The sequence below is a fragment of the Haemaphysalis longicornis genome, unplaced genomic scaffold (assembly GCF_048455015.1).
Source record: "Haemaphysalis longicornis isolate Haplotype H1 unplaced genomic scaffold, Haemaphysalis longicornis Haplotype H1 scaffold_1, whole genome shotgun sequence".
NCBI classification, from domain to species: domain Eukaryota; kingdom Metazoa; phylum Arthropoda; class Arachnida; order Ixodida; family Ixodidae; genus Haemaphysalis; species Haemaphysalis longicornis.
The window spans coordinates 92,670,411-92,681,635 of NW_027526203.1; the positions used below are offsets into that span (position 1 = coordinate 92,670,411).

Consider the following 11,225-nt stretch of genomic DNA (forward strand, 5'->3'; position numbering starts at 1 on the left):
GCAAAAGTCCTTCTTTCGATCTTGGTTCATAACGCCAGCAGATGTGACTGCTTGCGAGGCTGAGGTTTAAATGTAAAAATTGTTGACAGTTGTTTTGTGGAACTTTGTGGGCGAAATTAGGTCTATCAGAGGCTGAACTAAAATGCTGGACAATTTCGCGCGCCCGGTTTTCATGGCCTGTTTCAGCAGTTGTCACAAACTCGAAATAGTCATCGATATTTCTTTGAACCTTGACAACACCGAAATCTTTAAGCTGCTTTTCTAGGCATTTATCAAATCACGCCAAGTAAATATAAAAAATAGCAGCTATTGATGACCCTATGCGTACGCCTGATTTTTGAACATACACGTGATAGTGATTCATGGCAACTGTAGACTGCAAGTAAAACTGAAGAAGCTCGATAAACTGTTCGTTATTGATTTCAGACTGGTGTCGAAAGTTACCTTCGCCAGGTTCTTCATTAAGTTATCGAACAGCTTTAAAGATTCCGTCTTGCGGTAAATTGTAGTAAATTGTAGTAAATTGTAGTAAGCTATTCGCACCTCGAAAAAGAGGCTCTAGCAGTCGTATTTGGAATCAAGCGATTTCACAAATACATCTTCGGTCTGGAGTTTACAATCTACTCGGATCACTTGCCACTGAAGAGTTTACTAGGTCACGACAAGCCTATTCCTGCATCAGCCGCAGCTCGAATGAAAAGATGGATGCTTTTACTGGCAGCATTCCGCTACACATGGCAGTATCACAAGGGGCAATCCGTCGCAAATTCGGACGCACTATCGCGCATTCCGTTGAAGAACGCGCGCGATGCAAGTGACTACGTCCAGTTTTTCTCAGCGGCTCAGAATCTGCCCTTATCAGCTGACTCGATTCGAATGGAATCGAGTCAATATCAATCGAAAAGGCTGCAGTGGATTCCTGAAAGTCTTCGTCTAACACTTCAGCTACCTCGTTAGAACTACGAACTAGGAAAGGGCAGCTGGCTTTAAGTTCTTCAGCTGCATCTGTATAAAGCGCCCCACTACACTCTGCCAGCTTCCTTGCTCAGTTAAAATGGCCCATAGGTCGACATATGGTTGGTGAGCTTTCGCCTTAAAAGATTTCAGAAACTCTTAGCTCAGCTTTCTCAGCAGTTTTGCCTAACCAATCCAGGTGAGCATCTTTCCGAAACTTAACCTTCAGTTTTTGCTGTTTTAGAATAAATCTGACCTGTTTAAAATTCTTCTGTACTGCTGCTAGGGGCTTTTCACCAAACAGTCCTTACGGGAGAACGACAATACGCTCGTTTTGTCGGCCTGCAGCACATTAAGCTTTGCCTCATTTAGGCAAGCTGCTATTTTCAGGCACAGCAGCAATCCAATCCCTTACTGCCCGCTGTATGCAATTGACGCCGTCACGATAGCCCGTTCTCGTTCCGTTTCACTGGCTTTGTTTCCCATTCTTCGCACCGTAGATACAAGCTCGGTTCGTGTGGTACAAGGCTCCAAGGCGAACTTCGGTCCTTTCTCTAGCACCTTTTAGACACCCCCCCGGACGGATGCTCCTCCGAGGAAAGTTGCCGAGCAGGCCGTCGTTGCACGTCTGGGTCTGTGCGGAAGCTCCGTCCTCGTCTGCAGCCACAGGAACTCTGTCGTTCGAGCAGCTGTCATTTTTAAGCTCTGCTATTTCTAAGTCATGCCAGCACAAACAGACTGAAAGCCTCAAAGCTCAAGTGTTACGCCTTCAGTTCGCAGGTTACGTTTCATTCTTTATCAGTAATGTGTGCGAATCGCTTTTGCGAAGCACCAAGTGAGAATCTAACAAAACGGAACTGCAGAAAGGTAAAAGTAACCATCCGCACGTCATGCCTTACATCCACAGAGCTCCGCATAACATTAAAAAAGTAGCCAGTCGTTACAATGTAAAAATAATGTATGTTTTCAGCTCCATGTAAGTTGGAAAAACTGTGCCCGTTAATGTCTAAACGAAACAAGTGTGTGAAAAAAGATACGAAAGAAGCTACACGAAATGCGTTTCAAGCGTTGTCTACAAAATTCCTTTTGTTGTGGCTTGGCGCTGACGCAAGTACCGTCAGTGCGCAGGCGCCGCGAGCGGCGAGTATACGAGCAGGGCGCTCGTTCCAATAAATGTTCTTTCCTTCTCCGGCACTTGGCGTGACTATCATTTGCTATATCAACTGGTGACGAGGATGGCGGCAAAGTGATAGCATTACCGGCGTGTTCGGGACTGCTGTTGAAGGGGCATCGACGGAAGCATGTCATGAGTTTGACGCTTACGTCGAAGGCGGCGATGAAGACTTCAGTTCGTACGTCGAGCGGTTCAACCACTACTGGAAGGTTACCCAAATTGAAGACGACAGCTTGAAGAAGTCCGCATTCATTACAGCCCTCGGGAAGCACCCGTACAAGACCCTCAAGGATCTGCTGTTGCCCTCAAGCCCGGAGGAGAAGTCGTTCGAGGACCTCGTGAAAGTCCTGAAAGAGCACTACGCACCGGGGAGCCAAGTCATAGCGGAAAGGTTCTAGTTCAATCGCCGATACCAGCTAGAAACAGAAACAGTTTCAACGTTTGCCGTGCAACTACGACACCTTGCTGCCAAGTGCGCATTCGGGAATTTTCTGGACGACGCATTGCGCAACCGGTTCGTCGCGGGGCTTCGGAACCCTGCAATCCAAGCGGCGCTGCTCAAGAAGAAAGAACTTAACTTCGAGACAGCCTGCGAGTTGGCGAGAACCACAGAGTTGGCTGAAAAAGAGTCGAGAAGTTTCAGGCCGGCGGAAGCCTGCGCGTCGACAGAAGGGAGCGTGAACTCTATTGGGAAAAAGCGTCGTTCGCAGCACAAACCAAAGGTGAGCCCGCCGTCAAACTTTTTCACTGCTGGTACTTGTCACAGATGCGGTGATAAGCACTACGCTAGCGAATGCCGGTATCGGAAGTCGAGATGTCACTGGTGCAAACATTTGGGACACTTGGCGAAGGTATGCATGAAAAAGAGAGGCAAAGCGATCAACGTTCATGAAGCAGATAGCGAGCATGACCAGTTGCAACTTTTTCACGTGCAGGGAAGCAAACAGACTCAGCGTCCCTATCAAGTTGAAGTTAAAATTTTTGACCAGCCACAGAGCATGCACATTGATACCGGGGCAGCTGTTTCTATTATCAACGACCAAGTTTTTGCGAAGCTGCCGCGACAAGTAAAGCTGGAAATATGCCCGTTCGAACTGAAGACGTACGGGGGCGCTTTACTGGAAACGAAAGGGCAGGCGAATGTTGTCGTAGAATACGAAGGGCAAAGAAAAACTTTGCCTGTCGTCGTCGTTCCCGGACTACAACCGTATTTGCTTGGACGAGATTGGCTCGCGAAGCTGAAACTAAACTGGGCTCACATTTTCAGCGTAGAAACGGAACAAAAAGTGAACTATACTTGCTTCAGAAGTTCCGGGACGTGTTTTCCACGGAAATAGGCTTGATCAAAGGCTATCAAGCGCAAGTGGTGTTGAAAGATGGAGTTCAGCCAGTGTTTTGCAGAGACCGAGCTGTTCCCTACGCCCTGAAAAACCCCGTCGAACTGGAGCTCCACACGTTGCAAGAACGAGGAGTCTTGGAGCCAGTTCTGCAGAGCGACTGGGCCACACAGCTGGTGACAGTGCAGAAGGCTGACAACATGGTGAGACTTTGTGGAGACTAGAAAATCACGCTCAATCCAGCTATAAAGACTGAGCACTATCTCCTGCCTTTGCTGGAGGACATTATCGCTGTGCTTGTGGGTGGTACGTTCTTCACAGTATTGACTTGTCAACGGCGTACCAACAAATTCAGGTGCATGAACCTCAGAAATCGCTCACAATTAACACGCACATGGGACTGTTTAAATGCCTGCGCATGCCGTGCAGAATTTCAAGCGCACCGGCCATTTTTCAGTTTGTCATGGACGAGATGCTCAATGGGCGCAACGGAGTTGCCTGTTACCTGGACGACATCCCGATTGCGGGAGCCTCATTTGACAAATGCCTGAACCGTGTCGAGGCCGTCCTGGAAAGGTTCCAGCGCCACGGAGTCCGGTTGAAGGAAGAAAAATGTAAGTTTTTTTCAAGACTCCATGAGGTATTTGGCCCACGTTGTTGACAGTGCCGGAATCCACCCATGTGAGGAAAAGATTGAGGCGGTGAAAAACGCACCAGCTCCGACAAACCAGACAGAGCTCAAGGCATATCTAGAAATGCTAACATTCTACTCGAACTTCATTCCCCAGATGTCAGCAAGGCTAAAGATTTGTATAATCTTCTACAAAAGAACCAGCACTGGCATTGGTCCCAAACCGAAGAGAAATGCTTCCAAGAAAGCAAACGGTGGCTCATTCATGAAAGCGTCCTCACTTTCTGCGATCCGTCAAAACCGTTAGGTTTAGTGGCGGACGCGTCAGCCTACGGAGTGGGGGCAGTGCTTTTTCATGTAGATGATGGGCATGAAAAACCAATTGCGTATGCCTCCCGAACCCTCAGCAAGGCTGAGATAAGCTATTCGCACCTCGAAAAAGAGGCTCTAGCAGTCGTATTTGGAATCAAGCGATTTCACAAATACATCTTCCGTGTGGAGTTTACAATATACTCGGATCACTTGCCACTGAAGGGTTTACTAGGTCACGACAAGCCTATTCCTGCATCAGCCGCAGCTCGAATGAAAAGATGGATGCTTCTACTGGCAGCATTCCGCTACACATAGCAGTATCGCAAGGGGCAATCCGTCGCAAATTCGGACGCACTATCGCGCATTCCGTTGAAGAACGCGCGCGATGCAAGTGACTACGTCCAGTTTTTCTCAGCGGCTCAGAATCTGCCCTTATCAGCTGACTCGATTCGAAGGGAAACGCAGAAAGACGCTGCGTTATTGAAGGTTCTGTTTTACACGAGGAGCGGCTGGCCTTCAAAAGTAACCGATGAAATGCTGGCACCGTACTTTTCTAGGCGCCCCGATCTGTCTATAGAACGTGATTGTGTCCGTGGCGTAACCATGTTGTTGTGCCGTGTTCTTTGCAAGGCCTGGTCTTGCGGCTGCTCTACGAAGGACACCCGGGAGCCACTCGGATGAAAATGCTGGCACGAAGTCACGTGTGGTGGCCTGGGCAGACCGAAAGCATTGAGCAAACGTTGAAAGAGTGTGAAACTTGCCAGCTAACTCAAAATGCCGCCCCGCGCTTCCCAGAACGTCATGGGAATGGCCGACTCGGCGTTGGCAAAGCGTTGGCCGACTCGGCGTTGATTCACCTGGATTTTGCTTACAGCAACCCGAATCGGTTGTTGGTGCATGTGGATGCCTACTCTAAGTGGGTTGACGTCGTATGCATGACCGTCACAACGGCCGCAAAAACTGTGGAAAAGCTGCGAACTATTTTTGCAATGTTCGGTCTGGCAGAAGAGGTAGTGCCAGATAATGGGCCGCAGTTTGTTTCTACCGAGTTCACGACGTTCCTTTCATCCAACGGCATACGCCATAAAAAGACACCACCATATCATCCAGCGTCTAACGGCACTGCGGAACGACTTGTACAGACCATTAGGAAAGATCTCCAAAAGCAACTGCAGGATGAAAAAACGCAAGGTGTGCAGAGGACTATTCAGCACCGTGTCGACCAGTTTCTTTTCCACTGTAGGAACACCCCTTGTGCAGCAACTTCCAAGACTCGAGCGGAGCTGTTCCTGTCATGGACCCCGAGGACACGGCTTACACTGCTGCATCCTCAGCTCGGTGATCGCCCGGAGAACGAACGGGTGGGCACGGAACATACTGCTTCCCGGTGGCACGAGTTCAAAGAAGGTGACAGGGTGCGGCTGAAAGGAACGAGACCAGGTGACCCTGCGTGGCTAGTTGGCATTATTATGAGGCGAGTGAGTGCGGTGACATATGCTGTGAACGTCAACAACGAAGAGCGTTATGTGCACACCGACCACTTGGTAGCAGCTACGTTTCCCGTTCCTGAGCCAAGAGTGATTCGTCACCCTGTACCCTTGCCAAGAAGTCTGCCCCGTCAATTCGCAGACCAGTGCCCTGGTGAGGCTCAGCCCGAGCCTGAACCGAGCCCGGTGCCAACCCCTTCAGGACCACCAGCTGAGGAACACCACGAGAAAATGGGACAACAGAGTGAGGGTTCAGAGACCATTCTTCGGCCATCGGCGCCACAAGACCCAAGCGAAAGTCAGATCGTTGGGGCTACGAATGAAAAAAAAAATAAGGGAGAAAAATGGAGCGATAGCACAAAGGTATTTCTTTATGTAGAAACCAATTTGTAGATGAGAAAAAAATTGCTCCAATCCACGCTGTGGATGTGGTTGGAAAGCAAAGCTGTAAACGGTACCCACAACGATTACCCATGCGACGTCCCTTATATTCAGTTACGCTGCTCTACAAATAGTGAAACCAGCGAGAAGTGCAATGCCCTTAACCACACCCTTTATTACTTCAAAGAGATATTCTTGGTAAGTTTCAATCAAGGATGATGCATAAACGGTGGTTGGTTGAGTTGTATTGGTGTAGTACATGAGTGGAAACTTTTTTATCAAATTAAAGAAAGCTCAAACCCGGTGTTCGACGATCTCACTTCTCCATCGCTGCCGCCGCGGACGGAGGCGACGAGATCTCCGGCCAAGACGGTGGAGGTGGCCGAGAAGGAGGAGCAGGAGCAAGAGAGGAGGAGGAAGTACTGTTATTCAGATTTCTGAACGGCCGAGAGTGCGACCCAGGGGAGTCGTTCTTTATTTACTGCAGCCCGTATGCAGTTCGCGCCGCCTGTGCTCTGTCCACCATCCGAAGCTGGGTAGGCAGACAGGGGCTGGACAGCAGCATCTCCCATTTCTCTTCCTGGGTAGTTGACGGAAAGAGAGGAGGGTGCTCAGTGCTAAAGTCGCACACCCAAATTATGTGGCGGACTGTTGCTACTTCTGAGCAATATTTACATTCAGCGTCGTAACGATTCGAGTGCATCAAGTGATCACGCGTCGAGCCATATTGTATGTGCCGTACACTCTAAGAAATCGGGGGAGTAGTTGAAGAGTCCAACAGTCATTGTACTCCTGCAAGCGTTGGCGCGCTCCCCTCGAAAGCTCCGGGGAGTTGGATGTAATGTTCGCTCCCATGAGGAGGAAGAGCAAAATTGACAGCGTACTCTTCCCGTGCGCGGCGGAGTGCAGCCCCAGTTCCGCTCCCGCACCAGTGAAGAGTAAAGCTGCACATCGTCTCCTCTCTCCAGTACGAAGAGTAAAATTGCAATTTCATTCTTGTCAAGTGCGGGAGTAAGCATGGAGAGGCACTCCTACCATTTATGCACACCAACTCATCAGCGATGTTTTATTTGCATACGTATATATTATATAAAGCAGTTGTGTAAAAAGCGCCCGAGTACTTCCGCCGCACATTTTAAACGTGCAAGAATATGAATTCATGTAACGATTGCTCGCAGCGTTCAGTGACATGAATGGAGCAAGCTTAACAAAACTAAAAAAACGCATGTCTCGATTTGGTTTCGTTTCTTTGTTTTGTTTTTTTCCTCTGTAATGGCTTCATTATCGACATTTAAACAGTTGTCAGACTATGCATCATACAAGGTGCGCACCACGGAGGAAAGAATACTGCGCGCCGATTTCAGCGATTACGCCGATTACACTGAGGGCATCCCAGCGGCGGCGGCGCGGCGGTGGACGCCGCGCCTCCGTAGCTCAGCCCGACGAAGATACGGCGTACTACCACGGTGGATTTTCCGCCACGCGATCTCGCGTCTACGCTGAAAACCGATACAGGCGGTGCACCCGCAAGAACCGGGCGAGCGACGACTGATCGCGCCAGACCGTGATGTCCCGCCAGCGCGGAACACAGGGCTGCGCTTTGTAAACCATGTGCTACGCACGAAGTGGACTTTCAAACAGACGCTTCATCCAACATGGGAAGTTCGACCTGCCCTTATCGTCATGCTTGCTTGAACACAGTACCACGCGTGCTCGCATCGAATAGGAGAAACCAGGTTTTGAGAATTAAAGGTATAATTATTGAGAAAACTGAGGTTACAGTGGATCAGGACAGAAGAGCACGGGGAGAAAACGTCTCACGCGGTGCGCAGGCGTGGGGCGACTCTCCTCGGCGAACAGCACACACACGTGACACGCCCCAGGCAAGACTCCAAAGCTCTCACTCGTTGGTATAAACATCCGGCCGCGTTCGCTGCGACGGTGGCGGTATCAGGTGTTTCGTGCTCCGGGCTGGGCCTCTCGGCAGGCAGCCGGTGTCTGTTTTCGTTTTCGCCTTCTCGGCGTGAGAATTATCCGAAGCTTCGGAGACGGCTTGCTCAACATGGGAAGTTTGACCTACCCTTATCGCCATACTTGCTTGAACGCAGTGTGACGCGTGCTCGCTAACTGCTTGCATGCCTGTGCGTCAGCGTTAGATCCCGAACACGTAAGCAAGCCGTATATTAGTTCGTTCGTGCGTGCGTGCATGCGTGGAACTAGTTTTTATTTCGGACGGACATCACAGCTGCGGCGGCGCAGAGGCCGATACCGGAACTATATGCACTGTGTAGCAATGCGCGCGCAAGCCGTCGGGCCATCCGGTGTGCAGTCGCTGCGTTTACAGGCTTCACGCCTTAAGCTTGGGATCTTGGGATGACGACCATGGATTTATCTACCGGACGAAGAAATGCTGGCGGGAAGTGGAGGTAAGCCATTAGTTAACCTGGTATTCTTATCTTGTGTATTTAGCGAAGGAGAGTTGCTCTCTAGCTTCGGTCCGCGGAAGCGGCTAACCCTAATGTTTTCGTCACTCATTTTGACCGTTGCTTATATTTGAAGGGCGGCTTTTGTACCCGTGTGCAAACAGCGTCGAGTCTTGCACCGTTTCAATCCCTTTGATTCGTGAAGTGTTGGTATCCTAGCCGAATGTTTTCGCAGGTAAGAAGCACGGTCGCGCGAGTAGTCGCAGTGCTACCCTGTATTCTTAGCTCGGCGGCTAGGGTTAGAGTGGCTGCCGTGCAGTAGCTGTGGCTACCTGCGCGGCTCCAAAGAATTTCGTACAATAGGCTGAGTGATAGGAGCGCATCTAGCGCGTGGAAGTCACTAAAGTTACAATGATTTTAGTTACCGCCGCGCGTACTGCAGCAGACTGAAATCCTGTCCAGACAGGTTTTTTGCGTTTTGATTTGTACTCTTAGCTCGGCGACTAGGGTTAGAGTGGCTGCCGTGCAGTAGCTGTGGCTACTTGTGCGGCTCCAAAGAATTTCGTACAATAGGCTGAGTGATAGGAGCGCGTCTAGCGCGTGGCAGTCACTAAAATTACAATAATTTTAGTGACCGCCGCGCGTGCAGCAGCTGACTGAAATGCTGTCCTGACAGGGTTTAGGTTTTTTGCGTTTTGATTGAGGGCAGGATGGACGGATATGGGACTTTTCGGGGCGTAAGCCCCGCACTGTTAAGGGGTAACTACACGCGTCTAAGCCGATGAGCGACGCGAGAAAACTCACTCATTGGGTACGGCAAACAGGTATTGTGGGCGACACAGACAAATTTTTTTTTACACAGGCCGCTGACGGCGGCAACTGCGGCAGGCGACGGGCCGTCGCCGCAGCGGGCTTATACCGGCCAGGAGCAGCCCACGAGCGAGCGGCAGCAGCGACGACGAATGGCATTGGCAGCAATGCATTTTTTTTTTCGTTTGTCGCTGTCGCCCATAGTGTTTGTTGTACCCATTACGTTACTTTTTTCGCGTCGGTTGTCGCCGTCGCTGCGTGTGGTTTAATGTTCGAGCGTTCTGATCGTTCCATACGAGCCTATTGGTTCTCATCACATGTTGCGATCTGCAGCGTGCATCCAACGAAGCGTACTCGAGAATGAAGAAAACAGTAGCTATATGACCCATAGCAACTTTTACACGCTGTACTTGTGAACGTATAATGGGCCGTACGTTGCAGTCGGCTGAGGGCAAAACCCTATGCAAATTAATCATGGATTATAACGTTACAAAAAGAGTTCTCTTTACTTAAATTTTGTGAAATGTTTTTATACCTGGAACGATAGCGGGCCAAACAATAGAAGCTACGTACACGTAAGCACTAATGGGTTTGGGGCGCATTGCGTAGGCAGACAGCTGTAGGGCGCGCTGTCTGACATGACATTGGCCAAGTGGCACAATGAGCGCGGCTGCATCCAAGGTCACCGCACATTCGCATGTAGACTTGTGACTGCGCCAAGCAGTATTGCATTCCAATACGGGTTCAATGCGTTCTCTCGGCGCAAAAACAAATCTATCACGTCGTGAAACTCGCAAATTTTTTTTTTCATTGTAGAACTTATCTTTGCTTTCCCCCTCTTTCTTCCTATGTAGGAACCACGGGAAGACGGCACTTGCCCGAAGATTTTTTTTTTCCTGAAAGAGAACGACATCCCCGAGGCGTCAGCAGGAGTGGCCGTCGCATTCAAGACACTTCTCCTCACATCCTTGGACATCGTGGATGAGTTCCCATTGCTGCTGTCTGTGTTTTCAAAGGGGAAGCGCACCTTCTTGCTTCTGTAGACGTTACTTCGGCTCAGCACGGTGCCCTGGTCGGTACTGTTCTGAAGGCCGCCACCAACATTATGAAGCATTCAGCTCGAACGTGTTTGCTTTTAATACCAAGTTATGCCTTTTTTAAATCTTACTAGCGCATCCTCATTTGAGAACCACCCGCCTAAAAAACCCAGTGGGAATGTTTCCGGTGGTTTCCTATTGTCCCACCAACATATATCTGTTGCAAAGTTCCCGTGTCAGTGGCTTTGTATCTTTGTGTTGAATGCACCTTGTAATGCGCTAATAGTAATCCACGCTGAATAGTTTTAGTCCAAGATTTTTGTTTCGCAAAATTTATTTGTAAATGTTTTTGATGTGTCCTAAATAAGAGCTGGCTTTCCAGTCCATGTGAAGCACTCCCTGATGTACTAAGGCCACTTTGTTTTATGTTAATACTGTGAACTATTTTCCCACTGCTGTATTCCTACTGACGTTTTCGTGCTAATGCCAGTACCTTTTTATTTGTGGGTGTTGTCATTTTTATTGTCTTAATTTAATGTTTGTATTTCAGTGTTATCAATTGCTTTGCTGCATTTTTATTTGTGATTGTTTCTTGGATGTATCCTAAATAGGCGCTACGTCTCCTGTGTGCGTGTGGAGTAAGAACCGTTTTTATGGTGTGATATTTTAATTCAAAATA

General features: G+C 49.2%; 1 long non-coding RNA gene across 1 annotated transcript; it reads left to right on the top strand.

The window, feature by feature from the left end:
- Positions 1 to 7,559: 7,559 nt before the first annotated feature.
- Positions 7,560 to 10,776, top strand: LOC144164914 (uncharacterized). Its single transcript, XR_013321255.1, has 2 exons — positions 7,560 to 8,702; positions 10,364 to 10,776. It is a non-coding gene; the product is annotated as an uncharacterized LOC144164914 (long non-coding RNA).
- The last annotated feature ends 449 nt before the right edge of the window (positions 10,777 to 11,225 follow it).